The 17,148-nt window shown below is 40.2% G+C and overlaps 5 non-coding genes across 5 annotated transcripts; all 5 read right to left on the reverse strand.

Moving 5' to 3' along the window:
- Window positions 1-3,731: 3,731 nt before the first annotated feature.
- Window positions 3,732-3,804, reverse strand: TRNAR-CCU (transfer RNA arginine (anticodon CCU)). The gene has a single exon. It is a non-coding gene; the product is annotated as a tRNA-Arg (tRNA).
- A 2,207-nt stretch (window positions 3,805-6,011) lies between these two features.
- Window positions 6,012-6,084, reverse strand: TRNAR-CCU (transfer RNA arginine (anticodon CCU)). Its single transcript has one exon. It is a non-coding gene; the product is annotated as a tRNA-Arg (tRNA).
- Window positions 6,085-10,570: 4,486 nt separating this feature from the next.
- On the reverse strand, window positions 10,571-10,643 carry TRNAR-CCU (transfer RNA arginine (anticodon CCU)). Its single transcript has one exon. It is a non-coding gene; the product is annotated as a tRNA-Arg (tRNA).
- A 2,207-nt stretch (window positions 10,644-12,850) lies between these two features.
- TRNAR-CCU (transfer RNA arginine (anticodon CCU)) lies at window positions 12,851-12,923 on the reverse strand. Its single transcript has one exon. It is a non-coding gene; the product is annotated as a tRNA-Arg (tRNA).
- A 2,206-nt stretch (window positions 12,924-15,129) lies between these two features.
- On the reverse strand, window positions 15,130-15,202 carry TRNAR-CCU (transfer RNA arginine (anticodon CCU)). The gene has a single exon. It is a non-coding gene; the product is annotated as a tRNA-Arg (tRNA).
- Between the last annotated feature and the right edge of the window lie 1,946 nt (window positions 15,203-17,148).

The raw sequence follows: 17,148 nt of genomic DNA on the forward strand, positions 1-17,148 counted from the left end.
ACCCACTTTCCTCTACGTGATCACTAAGCTACTCCACAACTTGCAATACCTTTACAACATACGACAGGGTGTGTTTTATCCCACACATCCATTCAAACATATATCTTTTCTGCTCAGACATAAAACAAGCACATTTCTCCATTCCTATCCTAGCAGTGGAGAAAATGCTCTGCTGTGGTACTTGAACAGGTGGCGGAGTAAAGTTTGTTGGAATTGGTTATTTTATCAGCACGCTTCAGTGCTAATGTTGTTAAGAAGGAAGACCCTTAGGAAACTAGATAAACATCTCCAAAATACATCTTCTTCCACCCCAGAAAGAACTCAAACCCACAATCCCTTTGTGAGTATTTGACTGCCTTAGAATTAGGCCAACGGGGTTGCACAGGAGTGCTGTTAATCAATAGCTACAAACACTTTCTAAAAATACAACACATATTCTACATGTTTGTCGCTCCCACTCAGGTATAAAAGAAGTTCATATCACCTTTAAAGAGTCCCCAGCTGTGGTGATTAAAGTTTGAAATGGCTGCATTTAAGGGAACTAGTTAATCCATCATGCTTCAGTCCCACTGTTCTTACGGGTGAAGGACCTGGTGTGGCAGACTCCTACGATATAATTTGGCCATCTTGTTTGTTCTCAATATATGCACTCTTAAGGGAACAACAGGTAGTACTAACAAAGTATTACAATCTGCGCCAAATGTATGCTCTAGGTTTGGAAAATTAGAGTTGGGCAAGGCTAAAACTAAACGTCTGCCTTGGCCCTTAGTTGGCATGGCAAATTTTCAAAATAGAGAGAGGACAAGCATCCCAGGCAGTGTCCCAATATCTCTCTAATGTCCTTGTTGAAACCAAAGGTTGTTAAAAAGGACATACAATCTACATCAACTAAAAGCAGACAAGTAAAGCTGCCTTTCACAGGTGTCCCATCAACTTCTCAGTCTAACAACACCCCGGGTGTTTTGAAAAATCTATTTAACTGCCATCATTGAAACAACACCCTGCCCTCCCTAAACTCAGTTTGGTTTCTAAGACTAGGGGCCCAGCGATAGTAGCATAAAATAGGGTGCACTGTCTTCCCATCTGCTGCACTTTTTTTGAGAAATACTTCTTTATCAACATAGCAGTTTCACATGGTATTTTTAATTATCCAACAGTTTATACATTCAAGTGGTGAAATAAGTACATGTTTTAATGCTAAATGGGAGACTGCCTGCGAGTGCTATCCAAAGGAGGACATAAAAAATGTCGAGCCAGAAAGGTGGGTTGAAATCCCATTCTCCAGACTGGGCCCAAGAGAAGGATATGTAGGCAAATGTTTTTGAGTTCCAGCACTTGTGTTTTGAAGGTAGATTGATGTTCCGTAGCTGCAAAGTCTATGTAAAGCAAGGGCTGAATTGTGTGGTTTGTGCTTTGAAAATGTAAAAGTCAAGAGCTGAATGTACAGAGTTTCACCCCAGATGGAACTTGCAGCTACAATCCCTGGCTTAGGAGGCCAGTGCCTTATCCGTTAGGCCACTGGGGCCACGTTGATACTGCTCTCCCCTGTGCTCCAAATACAAGATCCACTCCCTATCATGTGGTCTCTACCGCAGTTTAAGTCTATGGAATCACTTATACAATACATTCACAACAAGCAATCCATGGATAACTCCCCTCTCTTTAAAGTCCTTACAACTATTCAAATATCTAATATACCCTCACCTGGAAGAACAACACAATGCGGACGCTAAACTCTCCTAACTTCACTTCACATGTCACAACAAAATGCCCACTGCTCGAGCCAGCAGGAAACATAAGGCAGCTCAAGGAATACAACTGCACTTGCAGTTCTAACAACATCAACCCGAACTAGCATTTCCTTCTTCTGATATACATATTTATAGAGAGATTTTTAATGATCGGTGCTTAGCAGAAAGGAGATACTTATGGCAAAAGGTTTACTTTTTGCACACTGTAGATCATTACTGGAAAGATAGACTCTATCTGCATATTTACACATCATTTTTAATATGACTCAGAAATGTCATGCCTTTTTTTGAACAAATTATTACATGGTTTGTGAGAACGTCTAATTCAGCACTACAGCTTCTGCTTTCATTCTCCATGCCTGAAAACATAATCTTCCATATGAAACAACAAAAGACTAGGAATTTTTTGTTTTTTTTGAGTGATGACATTGAAATGTGCAGTAAGAATTAAAGTACCTTTGTCATACATAAAAAGGATAACGCAAGTCACCTCCGAGTTCATTCACCCCACAGAGGAATTCTGTCTTCACCCACTTTCCTCTATGTGATTACTAAGCTACTCCACAACTTGCAATACCTTTACAACATACGACAGGGTGTGTTTTATCCCACACATCCATTCAAACATATATCTTTTCTGCTCAGACATAAAACAAGCACATTTCTCCATTCCTATCCTAGCAGTGGAGAAAATGCTCTGCTGTGGTACTTGAACAGGTGGCGGAGTAAAGTTTGTTGGAATTGGTTATTTTATCAGCACGCTTCAGTGCTAATGTTGTTAAGAAGGAAGACCCTTAGGAAACTAGATAAACATCTCCAAAATACATCTTCTTCCACCCCAGAAAGAACTCAAACCCACAATCCCTTTGTGAGTATTTGACTGCCTTAGAATTAGGCCAACGGGGTTGCACAGGAGTGCCGTTAACCAATAGCTACAAACACTTTCTAAAAATACGACACATATTCTACATGTTTGTCGCTCCCACTCAGGTATAAAAGAAGTTCATATCACCTTTAAAGAGTCCCCAGCTGTGGTGATTAAAGTTTGAAATGGCTGCATTTAAGGGAACTAGTTAATCCATCATGCTTCAGTCCCACTGTTCTTACGAGTGAAGGACCTGGTGTGGCAGACTCCTACGATATAATTTGGCCATCTTGTTTGTTCTCAATATATGCACTCTTAAGGGAACAACAGGTAGTACTAACAAAGTATTACAATCTGCGCCAAATGTATGCTCTAGGTTTGGAAAATTAGAGTTGGGCAAGGCTAAAACTAAACGTCTGCCTTGGCCCTTAGTTGGCATGGCAAATTTTCAAAATAGAGAGAGGACAAGCATCCCAGGCAGTGTCCCAATATCTCTCTAATGTCCTTGTTGAAACCAAAGGTTGTTAAACAGGACATACAATCTACATCAACTAAAAGCAGACAAGTAAAGCTGCCTTTCACAGGTGTCCCATCAACTTCTCAGTCTAACAACACCCCGGGTGTTTTGAAAAATCTATTTAACTGCCATCATTGAAACAACACCCTGCCCTCCCTAAACTCAGTTTGGTTTCTAAGACTAGGGGTCCAGCGATAGTAGCATAAAATAGGGTGCACTGTCTTCCCATCTGCTGCACTTTTTTTGAGAAATACTTCTTTATCAACATAGCAGTTTCACATGGTATTTTTAATTATTCAACAGTTTATACATTCAAGTGGTGAAATAAGTACATGTTTTAATGCTAAATGGGAGACTGCCTGCGAGTGCTATCCAAAGGAGGACATAAAAAATGTCTAGCCAGAAAGGTGAGTTGACATCCCATTCTCCAGACTGGGCCCAAGAGAAGGATATGTAGGCAAATGTTTTTGAGTTCCAGCACTTGTGTTTTGAAGGTAGATTGATGTTCCATAGCTGCAAAGTCTATGTAAAGCAAGGGCTGAATTGTGTGGTTTGTGCTTTGAAAATGTAAAAGTCAAGAGCTGAATGTACAGAGTTTCACCCCAGATGGGACTTGAACCCACAATCCCTGGCTTAGGAGGCCAGTGCCTTATCCATTAGGCTACTGGGGCCACGTTGATGCTGCTCTCCCCTGTTCTCCAAATACAAGATCCACTCCCTATCATGTGGTCTCTACCGCAGTTTACGTCTATGGAATCACTTATACAATACATTCATAAAAAGCAATCCATGGATAACTCCCCTCTCTTTAAAGTCCTTACAACTATTCAAATATCTAATATACCCTCACCTGGAAGAACAACACAATGCGGACGCTAAACTCTCCTAACTTCACTTCACATGTCACAACAAAATGCCCACTGCTCGAGCCAGCAGGAAACATCAAGGCAGCTCAAGGAATACAACTGCACTTGCAGTTCTAACAACATCCCCCCGAACTAGCATTTCCTTCTTCTGATATACATATTTATAGAGAGATTTTTAATGATCGGTGCTTAGCAGAAAGGAGATACTTATGGCAAAAGGTTTACTTTTTGCACACTGTAGATCATTACTGGAAAGATAGACTCTATCTGCATATTTACACATCATTTTTACTATGACTCAGAAATGTCATGCCTTTTTTTGAACAAATTATTACATGGTTTGTGAGAACGTCTAATTCAGCACTACAGCTTCTGCTTTCATTCTCCATGCCTGAAAACATAATCTTCCATATGAAACAACAAAAGACTAGGAATTTTTTGTTTTTTTTGAGTGATGGCATTGAAATGTGCAGTAAGAAATAAAGTACCTTTGTCATACATAAAAAGGATAACGCAAGTCCCCTCCGAGTTCATTCACCCCACAGAGGAATTCTGTCTTCACCCACTTTCCTCTATGTGATCACTAAGCTACTCCACAACTTGCAATACCTTTACAACATACGACAGGGTGTGTTTTATCCCACACATCCATTCAAACATGTATCTTTTCTGCTCAGACATAAAACAAGCACATTTCTCCATTCCTATCCTAGCAGTGTAGAAAATGCTCTGCTGTGGTACTTGAACAGGTGCCGGAGTAAAGTTTGTTGGAATTGGTTATTTTATCAGCACACTTCAGTGCTAATGTTGTTAAGAAGGAAGACCCTTAGGAAACTAGATAAACATCTCCAAAATACATCTTCTTCCACCCCAGAAAGAACTCAAACCCACAATCCCTTTGTGAGTATTTGACTGCCTTAGAATTAGGCCAACGAGGTTGCACAGGAGTGCTGTTAACCAATAGCTACAAACACTTTCTAAAAATACGACACATATTCTTCATGTTTGTCGCTCCCACTCAGGTATAAAAGAAGTTCATATCACCTTTAAAGAGTCCCCAGCTGTGGTGATTAAAGTTTGAAATGGCTGCATTTAAGGGAACTAGTTAATCCATCATGCTTCAGTCCCACTGTTCTTACGAGTGATGGACCTGGTGTGGCAGACTCCTACGATATAATTTGGCCATCTTGTTTGTTCTCAATATATGCACTCTTAAGGGAACAACAGGTAGTACAAACAAAGTATTACAATCTGCGCCAAATGTATGCTCTAGTTTTGGAAAATTAGAGTTGGGCAAGGCTAAAACTAAACGTCTGCCTTGGCCCTTAGTTGGCATGGCAAATTTTCAAAATAGAGAGAGGACAAGCATCCCAGGCAGTGTCCCAATATCTCTCTAATGTCCTTGTTGAAACCAAAGGTTGTTAAACAGGACATACAATCTACATCAACTAAAAGCAGACAAGTAAAGCTGCCTTTCACAGGTGTCCCATCAACTTCTCAGTCTAACAACACCCCGGGTGTTTTGAAAAATCTATTTAACTGCCATCATTGAAACAACACCCTGCCCTCACTAAACTCAGTTTGGTTTCTAAGACTAGGGGCCCAGCGATAGTAGCATAAAATAGGGTGCACTGTCTTCCCATCTGCTGCACTTTTTTTGAGAAATACTTCTTTATCAACATAGCAGTTTCACATGGTATTTTTAATTATTCAACAGTTTATACATTCAAGTGGTGAAATAAGTACATGTTTTAATGCTAAATGGGAGACTGCCTGCGAGTGCTATCCAAAGGAGGACATAAAAAATGTCTAGCCAGAAAGGTGGGTTGAAATCCCATTCTCCAGACTGGGCCCAAGAGAAGGATATGTAGGCAAATGTTTTTGAGTTCCAGCACTTGTGTTTTGAAGGTAGATTGATGTTCCATAGCTGCAAAGTCTATGTAAAGCAAGGGCTGAATTGTGTGGTTTGTGCTTTGAAAATGTAAATGTCTAGACCTGAATGTACAGAGTTTCACCCCAGATGGGACTTGAACCCACAATCCCTGGCTTAGGAGGCCAGTGCCTTATCCATTAGGCCACTGGGGCCACGTTGATGCTGCTCTCCTCTGTGCTCCAAATACAAGATCCACTCCCTATCATGTGGTCTCTACCGCAGTTTAAGTCTATGGAATCACTTATACAATACATTCACAACAAGCAATCCATGGATAACTCCCCTCTCTTTAAAGTCCTTACAACTATTCAAATATCTAATATACCCTCACCTGGAAGAACAACACAATGCGGACGCTAAACTCTCCTAACTTCACTTCACATGTCACAACAAAATGCCCACTGCTCGAGCCAGCAGCAAACATCAAGGCAGCTCAAGGAATACAACTGCACTTTCAGTTCTAACAACATCAACCCGAACTAGCATTTCCTTCTTCTGATATACATATTTATAGAGAGATTTTTAATGATCGGTGCTTAGCAGAAAGGAGATACTTAGGGCAAAAGGTTTACTTTTTGCACACTGTAGATCATTACTGGAAAGATAAACTCTATCTGCATATTTACACATCATTTTTAATATGACTCAGAAATGTCATGCCTTTTTTTGAACAAATTATTACATGGTTTGTGGGAACGTCTAATTCAGCACTACAGCTTCTGCTTTCATTCTCCATGCCTGAAAACATAATCTTCCATATGAAACAACAAAAGACTAGGAATTGTTTGGTTTTTTTGAGTGATGGCATTGAAATGTGCAGTAAGAAATAAAGTACCTTTGTCATACATAAAAAGGATACCGCAAGTCACCTCCGAGTTCATTCACCCCACAGAGGAATTCTGTCTTCACCCACTTTCCTCTACGTGATCACTAAGCTACTCCACAACTTGCAATACCTTTACAACATACGACAGGGTGTGTTTTATCCCACACATCCATTCAAACATATATCTTTTCTGCTCAGACATAAAACAAGCACATTTCTCCATTCCTATCCTAGCAGTGGAGAAAATGCTCTGCTGTGGTACTTGAACAGGTGGCGGAGTAAAGTTTGTTGGAATTGGTTATTTTATCAGCACGCTTCAGTGCTAATGTTGTTAAGAAGGAAGACCCTTAGGAAACTAGATAAACATCTCCAAAATACATCTTCTTCCACCCCAGAAAGAACTCAAACCCACAATCCCTTTGTGAGTATTTGACTGCCTTAGAATTAGGCCAACGGGGTTGCACAGGAGTGCTGTTAATCAATAGCTACAAACACTTTCTAAAAATACAACACATATTCTACATGTTTGTCGCTCCCACTCAGGTATAAAAGAAGTTCATATCACCTTTAAAGAGTCCCCAGCTGTGGTGATTAAAGTTTGAAATGGCTGCATTTAAGGAAACTAGTTAATCCATCATGCTTCAGTCCCACTGTTCTTACGAGTGAAGGACCTGGTGTGGCAGACTCCTACGATATAATTTGGCCATCTTGTTTGTTCTCAATATATGCACTCTTAAGGGAACAACAGGTAGTACTAACAAAGTATTACAATCTGCGCCAAATGTATGCTCTAGGTTTGGAAAATTAGAGTTGGGCAAGGCTAAAACTAAACGTCTGCCTTGGCCCTTAGTTGGCATGGCAAATTTTCAAAATAGAGAGAGGACAAGCATCCCAGGCAGTGTCCCAATATCTCTCTAATGTCCTTGTTGAAACCAAAGGTTGTTAAAAAGGACATACAATCTACATCAACTAAAAGCAGACAAGTAAAGCTGCCTTTCACAGGTGTCCCATCAACTTCTCAGTCTAACAACACCCCGGGTGTTTTGAAAAATCTATTTAACTGCCATCATTGAAACAACACCCTGCCCTCCCTAAACTCAGTTTGGTTTCTAAGACTAGGGGCCCAGCGATAGTAGCATAAAATAGGGTGCACTGTCTTCCCATCTGCTGCACTTTTTTTGAGAAATACTTCTTTATCAACATAGCAGTTTCACATGGTATTTTTAATTATCCAACAGTTTATACATTCAAGTGGTGAAATAAGTACATGTTTTAATGCTAAATGGGAGACTGCCTGCGAGTGCTATCCAAAGGAGGACATAAAAAATGTCTAGCCAGAAAGGTGGGTTGAAATCCCATTCTCCAGACTGGGCCCAAGAGAAGGATATGTAGGCAAATGTTTTTGAGTTCCAGCACTTGTGTTTTGAAGGTAGATTGATGTTCCGTAGCTGCAAAGTCTATGTAAAGCAAGGGCTGAATTGTGTGGTTTGTGCTTTGAAAATGTAAAAGTCAAGAGCTGAATGTACAGAGTTTCACCCCAGATGGGACTTGCACCTACAATCCCTGGCTTAGGAGGCCAGTGCCTTATCCGTTAGGCCACTGGGGCCACGTTGATACTGCTCTCCCCTGTGCTCCAAATACAAGATCCACTCCCTATCATGTGGTCTCTACCGCAGTTTAAGTCTATGGAATCACTTATACAATACATTCACAACAAGCAATCCATGGATAACTCCCCTCTCTTTAAAGTCCTTACAACTATTCAAATATCTAATATACCCTCACCTGGAAGAACAACACAATGCGGACGCTAAACTCTCCTAACTTCACTTCACATGTCACAACAAAATGCCCACTGCTCGAGCCAGCAGGAAACATAAGGCAGCTCAAGGAATACAACTGCACTTGCAGTTCTAACAACATCAACCCGAACTAGCATTTCCTTCTTCTGATATACATATTTATAGAGAGATTTTTAATGATCGGTGCTTAGCAGAAAGGAGATACTTATGGCAAAAAGTTTACTTTTTGCACACTGTAGATCATTACTGGAAAGATAGACTCTATCTGCATATTTACACATCATTTTTAATATGACTCAGAAATGTCATGCCTTTTTTTGAACAAATTATTACATGGTTTGTGAGAACGTCTAATTCAGCACTACAGCTTCTGCTTTCATTCTCCATGCCTGAAAACATAATCTTCCATATGAAACAACAAAAGACTAGGAATTTTTTGTTTTTTTTGAGTGATGGCATTGAAATGTGCAGTAAGAATGAAAGTACCTTTGTCATACATAAAAAGGATAACGCAAGTCACCTCCGAGTTCATTCACCCCACAGAGGAATTCTGTCTTCACCCACTTTCCTCTATGTGATCACTAAGCTACTCCACAACTTGCAATACCTTTACAACATACGACAGGGTGTGTTTTATCCCACACATCCATTCAAACATATATCTTTTCTGCTCAGACATAAAACAAGCACATTTCTCCATTCCTATCCTAGCAGTGGAGAAAATGCTCTGCTGTGGTACTTGAACAGGTGGCGGAGTAAAGTTTGTTGGAATTGGTTATTTTATCAGCACGCTTCAGTGCTAATGTTTTTAAGAAGGAAGACCCTTAGGAAACTAGATAAACATCTCCAAAATACATCTTCTTCCACCCCAGAAAGAACTCAAACCCACAATCCCTTTGTGAGTATTTGACTGCCTTAGAATTAGGCCAACGGGGTTGCACAGGAGTGCTGTTAACCAATAGCTACAAACACTTTCTAAAAATACGACACATATTCTACATGTTTGTCGCTCCCACTCAGGTATAAAAGAAGTTCATATCACCTTTAAAGAGTCCCCAGCTGTGGTGATTAAAGTTTGAAATGGCTGCATTTAAGGGAACTAGTTAATCCATCATGCTTCAGTCCCACTGTTCTTACGAGTGAAGGACCTGGTGTGGCAGACTCCTACGATATAATTTGGCCATCTTGTTTGTTCTCAATATATGCACTCTTAAGGGAACAACAGGTAGTACTAACAAAGTATTGCAATCTGCGCCAAATGTATGCTCTAGGTTTGGAAAATTAGAGTTGGGCAAGGCTAAAACTAAACGTCTGCCTTGGCCCTTAGTTGGCATGGCAAATTTTCAAAATAGAGAGAGGACAAGCATCCCAGGCAGTGTCCCAATATCTCTCTAATGTCCTTGTTGAAACCAAAGCTTGTTAAACAGGACATACAATCTACATCAACTAAAAGCAGACAAGTAAAGCTGCCTTTCACAGGTGTCCCATCAACTTCTCAGTCTAACAACACCCCGGGTGTTTTGAAAAATCTATTTAACTGCCATCATTGAAACACCACCCTGCCCTCCCTAAACTCAGTTTGGTTTCTAAGACTAGGGGCCCAGCGATAGTAGCATAAAATAGGGTGCACTGTCTTCCCATCTGCTGCACTTTTTTTGAGAAATACTTCTTTATCAACATAGCAGTTTCACATGGTATTTTTAATTATTCAACAGTTTATACATTCAAGTGGTGAAATAAGTACATGTTTTAATGCTAAATGGGAGACAGCCTGTGAGTGCTATCCAAAGGAGGACATAAAAAATGTCTAGCCAGAAAGGTGGGTTGAAATCCCATTCTCCAGACTGGGCCCAAGAGTAGGATATGTAGGCAAATGTTTTTGAGTTCCAGCACTTGTGTTTTGAAGGTAGATTGATGTTCCATAGCTGCAAAGTCTATGTAAAGCAAGGGCTGAATTGTGTGGTTTGTGCTTTGAAAATGTAAAAGTCAAGAGCTGAACGTACAGAGTTTCACCCCAGATGGGACTTGAACCCACAATCCCTGGCTTAGGAGGCCAGTGCCTTATCCATTAGGCCACTGGGGCCACGTAGATACTGCTCTCCCCTGTCCTCCAAATACAAGATTCACTCCCTATCATGTGGTCTCTACCGCAGTTTAAGTCTATGGAATCACTTATACAATACATTCACAACAAGCAATCCATGGATAACTCCCCTCTCTTTAAAGTCCTTACAACTATTCAAATATCTAATATACCCTCACCTGGAAGAACAACACAATGCGGACGCTAAACTCTCCTAACTTCACTTCACATGCCACAACAAAATGCCCACTGCTCGAGCCAGCAGGAAACATCATGGCAGCTCAAGGAATACAACTGCACTTGCAGTTCTAACAACATCAACCCGAACTAGCATTTCCTTCTTCTGATATACATATTTATAGACAGATTTTTAATGATCGGTGCTTAGCAGAAAGGAGATACTTATGGCAAAAGGTTTACTTTTTGCACACTGTAGATCATTACTGGAAAGATAGACTCTATCTGCATAGTTACACATCATTTTTAATATGACTCAGAAATGTCATGCCTTTTTTTGAACAAATTATTACATGGTTTGTGAGAACGTCTAATTCAGCACTACAGCTTCTGCTTTCATTCTCCATGCCTGAAAACATAATCTTCCATATGAAACAACAAAAGACTAGGAATTTTTTGTTTTTTTTGAGTGATGGCATTGAAATGTGCAGTAAGAATTAAAGTACCTTTGTCATACATAAAAAGGATAATGCAAGTCACCTCCGAGTTCATTCACCCCACAGAGGAATTCTGTCTTCACCCACTTTCCTCTATGTGATCACTAAGCTACTCCACAACTTGCAATACCTTTACAACATACGACAGGGTGTGTTTTATCCCACACATCCATTCAAACATATATCTTTTCTGCTCAGACATAAAACAAGCACATTTCTCCATTCCTATCCTAGCAGTGGAGAAAATGCTCTGCTGTGGTACTTGAACAGGTGGCGGAGTAAAGTTTGTTGGAATTGGTTATTTTATCAGCACGCTTCAGTGCTAATGTTGTTAAGAAGGAAGACCCTTAGGAAACTAGATAAACATCTCCAAAATACATCTTCTTCCACCCCAGAAAGAACTCAAACCCACAATCCCTTTGTGAGTATTTGACTGCCTTAGAATTAGGCCAACGGGGTTGCACAGGAGTGCCGTTAACCAATAGCTACAAACACTTTCTAAAAATACGACACATATTCTACATGTTTGTCGCTCCCACTCAGGTATAAAAGAAGTTCATATCACCTTTAAAGAGTCCCCAGCTGTGGTGATTAAAGTTTGAAATGGCTGCATTTAAGGGAACTAGTTAATCCATCATGCTTCAGTCCCACTGTTCTTACGAGTGAAGGACCTGGTGTGGCAGACTCCTACGATATAATTTGGCCATCTTGTTTGTTCTCAATATATGCACTCTTAAGGGAACAACAGGTAGTACTAACAAAGTATTACAATCTGCGCCAAATGTATGCTCTAGGTTTGGAAAATTAGAGTTGGGCAAGGCTAAAACTAAACGTCTGCCTTGGCCCTTAGTTGGCATGGCAAATTTTCAAAATAGAGAGAGGACAAGCATCCCAGGCAGTGTCCCAATATCTCTCTAATGTCCTTGTTGAAACCAAAGGTTGTTAAACAGGACATACAATCTACATCAACTAAAAGCAGACAAGTAAAGCTGCCTTTCACAGGTGTCCCATCAACTTCTCAGTCTAACAACACCCCGGGTGTTTTGAAAAATCTATTTAACTGCCATCATTGAAACAACACCCTGCCCTCCCTAAACTCAGTTTGGTTTCTAAGACTAGGGGTCCAGCGATAGTAGCATAAAATAGGGTGCACTGTCTTCCCATCTGCTGCACTTTTTTTGAGAAATACTTCTTTATCAACATAGCAGTTTCACATGGTATTTTTAATTATTCAACAGTTTATACATTCAAGTGGTGAAATAAGTACATGTTTTAATGCTAAATGGGAGACTGCCTGCGAGTGCTATCCAAAGGAGGACATAAAAAATGTCTAGCCAGAAAGGTGAGTTGACATCCCATTCTCCAGACTGGGCCCAAGAGAAGGATATGTAGGCAAATGTTTTTGAGTTCCAGCACTTGTGTTTTGAAGGTAGATTGATGTTCCATAGCTGCAAAGTCTATGTAAAGCAAGGGCTGAATTGTGTGGTTTGTGCTTTGAAAATGTAAAAGTCAAGAGCTGAATGTACAGAGTTTCACCCCAGATGGGACTTGAACCCACAATCCCTGGCTTAGGAGGCCAGTGCCTTATCCGTTAGGCCACTGGGGCCACGTTGATACTGCTCTCCCCTGTGCTCCAAATACAAGATCCACTCCCTATCATGTGGTCTCTACCGCAGTTTAAGTCTATGGAATCACTTATACAATACATTCACAACAAGCAATCCATGGATAACTCCCCTCTCTTTAAAGTCCTTACAACTATTCAAATATCTAATATACCCTCACCTGGAAGAACAACACAATGCGGACGCTAAACTCTCCTAACTTCACTTCACATGTCACAACAAAATGCCCACTGCTCGAGCCAGCAGGAAACATAAGGCAGCTCAAGGAATACAACTGCACTTGCAGTTCTAACAACATCAACCCGAACTAGCATTTCCTTCTTCTGATATACATATTTATAGAGAGATTTTTAATGATCGGTGCTTAGCAGAAAGGAGATACTTATGGCAAAAGGTTTACTTTTTGCACACTGTAGATCATTACTGGAAAGATAGACTCTATCTGCATATTTACACATCATTTTTAATATGACTCAGAAATGTCATGCCTTTTTTTGAACAAATTATTACATGGTTTGTGAGAACGTCTAATTCAGCACTACAGCTTCTGCTTTCATTCTCCATGCCTGAAAACATAATCTTCCATATGAAACAACAAAAGACTAGGAATTTTTTGTTTTTTTTGAGTGATGGCATTGAAATGTGCAGTAAGAATGAAAGTACCTTTGTCATACATAAAAAGGATAACGCAAGTCACCTCCGAGTTCATTCACCCCACAGAGGAATTCTGTCTTCACCCACTTTCCTCTATGTGATCACTAAGCTACTCCACAACTTGCAATACCTTTACAACATACGACAGGGTGTGTTTTATCCCACACATCCATTCAAACATATATCTTTTCTGCTCAGACATAAAACAAGCACATTTCTCCATTCCTATCCTAGCAGTGGAGAAAATGCTCTGCTGTGGTACTTGAACAGGTGGCGGAGTAAAGTTTGTTGGAATTGGTTATTTTATCAGCACGCTTCAGTGCTAATGTTTTTAAGAAGGAAGACCCTTAGGAAACTAGATAAACATCTCCAAAATACATCTTCTTCCACCCCAGAAAGAACTCAAACCCACAATCCCTTTGTGAGTATTTGACTGCCTTAGAATTAGGCCAACGGGGTTGCACAGGAGTGCTGTTAACCAATAGCTACAAACACTTTCTAAAAATACGACACATATTCTACATGTTTGTCGCTCCCACTCAGGTATAAAAGAAGTTCATATCACCTTTAAAGAGTCCCCAGCTGTGGTGATTAAAGTTTGAAATGGCTGCATTTAAGGGAACTAGTTAATCCATCATGCTTCAGTCCCACTGTTCTTACGAGTGAAGGACCTGGTGTGGCAGACTCCTACGATATAATTTGGCCATCTTGTTTGTTCTCAATATATGCACTCTTAAGGGAACAACAGGTAGTACTAACAAAGTATTGCAATCTGCGCCAAATGTATGCTCTAGGTTTGGAAAATTAGAGTTGGGCAAGGCTAAAACTAAACGTCTGCCTTGGCCCTTAGTTGGCATGGCAAATTTTCAAAATAGAGAGAGGACAAGCATCCCAGGCAGTGTCCCAATATCTCTCTAATGTCCTTGTTGAAACCAAAGCTTGTTAAACAGGACATACAATCTACATCAACTAAAAGCAGACAAGTAAAGCTGCCTTTCACAGGTGTCCCATCAACTTCTCAGTCTAACAACACCCCGGGTGTTTTGAAAAATCTATTTAACTGCCATCATTGAAACACCACCCTGCCCTCCCTAAACTCAGTTTGGTTTCTAAGACTAGGGGCCCAGCGATAGTAGCATAAAATAGGGTGCACTGTCTTCCCATCTGCTGCACTTTTTTTGAGAAATACTTCTTTATCAACATAGCAGTTTCACATGGTATTTTTAATTATTCAACAGTTTATACATTCAAGTGGTGAAATAAGTACATGTTTTAATGCTAAATGGGAGACTGCCTGTGAGTGCTATCCAAAGGAGGACATAAAAAATGTCTAGCCAGAAAGGTGGGTTGAAATCCCATTCTCCAGACTGGGCCCAAGAGTAGGATATGTAGGCAAATGTTTTTGAGTTCCAGCACTTGTGTTTTGAAGGTAGATTGATGTTCCATAGCTGCAAAGTCTATGTAAAGCAAGGGCTGAATTGTGTGGTTTGTGCTTTGAAAATGTAAAAGTCAAGAGCTGAATGTACAGAGTTTCACCCCAGATGGGACTTGAACCCACAATCCCTGGCTTAGGAGGCCAGTGCCTTATCCATTAGGCCACTGGGGCCACGTAGATACTGCTCTCCCCTGTCCTCCAAATACAAGATTCACTCCCTATCATGTGGTCTCTACCGCAGTTTAAGTCTATGGAATCACTTATACAATACATTCACAACAAGCAATCCATGGATAACTACCCTCTCTTTAAAGTCCTTACAACTATTCAAATATCTAATATACCCTCACCTGGAAGAACAACACAATGCGGACGCTAAACTCTCCTAACTTCACTTCACATGCCACAACAAAATGCCCACTGCTCGAGCCAGCAGGAAACATCATGGCAGCTCAAGGAATACAACTGCACTTGCAGTTCTAACAACATCAACCCGAACTAGCATTTCCTTCTTCTGATATACATATTTATAGAGAGATTTTTAATGATCGGTGCTTAGCAGAAAGGAGATACTTATGGCAAAAGGTTTACTTTTTGCACACTGTAGATCATTACTGGAAAGATAGACTCTATCTGCATATTTACACATCATTTTTAATATGACTCAGAAATGTCATGCCTTTTTTTGAACAAATTATTACATGGTTTGTGGGAACGTCTAATTCAGCACTACAGCTTCTGCTTTCATTCTCCATGCCTGAAAACATAATCTTCCATATGAAACAACAAAAGACTAGGAATTGTTTGGTTTTTTTGAGTGATGGCATTGAAATGTGCAGTAAGAAATAAAGTACCTTTGTCATACATAAAAAGGATACCGCAAGTCACCTCCGAGTTCATTCACCCCACAGAGGAATTCTGTCTTCACCCACTTTCCTCTACGTGATCACTAAGCTACTCCACAACTTGCAATACCTTTACAACATACGACAGGGTGTGTTTTATCCCACACATCCATTCAAACATATATCTTTTCTGCTCAGACATAAAACAAGCACATTTCTCCATTCCTATCCTAGCAGTGGAGAAAATGCTCTGCTGTGGTACTTGAACAGGTGGCGGAGTAAAGTTTGTTGGAATTGGTTATTTTATCAGCACGCTTCAGTGCTAATGTTGTTAAGAAGGAAGACCCTTAGGAAACTAGATAAACATCTCCAAAATACATCTTCTTCCACCCCAGAAAGAACTCAAACCCACAATCCCTTTGTGAGTATTTGACTGCCTTAGAATTAGGCCAACGGGGTTGCACAGGAGTGCTGTTAATCAATAGCTACAATCACTTTCTAAAAATACAACACATATTCTACATGTTTGTCGCTCCCACTCAGGTATAAAAGAAGTTCATATCACCTTTAAAGAGTCCCCAGCTGTGGTGATTAAAGTTTGAAATGGCTGCATTTAAGGGAACTAGTTAATCCATCATGCTTCAGTCCCACTGTTCTTACGAGTGAAGGACCTGGTGTGGCAGACTCCTACGATATAATTTGGCCATCTTGTTTGTTCTCAATATATGCACTCTTAAGGGAACAACAGGTAGTACTAACAAAGTATTACAATCTGCGCCAAATGTATGCTCTAGGTTTGGAAAATTAGAGTTGGGCAAGGCTAAAACTAAACGTCTGCCTTGGCCCTTAGTTGGCATGGCAAATTTTCAAAATAGAGAGAGGACAAGCATCCCAGGCAGTGTCCCAATATCTCTCTAATGTCCTTGTTGAAACCAAAGGTTGTTAAAAAGGACATACAATCTACATCAACTAAAAGCAGACAAGTAAAGCTGCCTTTCACAGGTGTCCCATCAACTTCTCAGTCTAACAACACCCCGGGTGTTTTGAAAAATCTATTTAACTGCCATCATTGAAACAACACCCTGCCCTCCCTAAACTCAGTTTGGTTTCTAAGACTAGGGGCCCAGCGATAGTAGCATAAAATAGGGTGCACTGTCTTCCCATCTGCTGCACTTTTTTTGAGAAATACTTCTTTATCAACATAGCAGTTTCACATGGTATTTTTAATTATCCAACAGTTTATACATTCAAGTGGTGAAATAAGTACATGTT

This window comes from Pleurodeles waltl, chromosome 7 (assembly GCF_031143425.1).
Source record: "Pleurodeles waltl isolate 20211129_DDA chromosome 7, aPleWal1.hap1.20221129, whole genome shotgun sequence".
Taxonomy (NCBI): Eukaryota; Metazoa; Chordata; class Amphibia; order Caudata; family Salamandridae; genus Pleurodeles; species Pleurodeles waltl.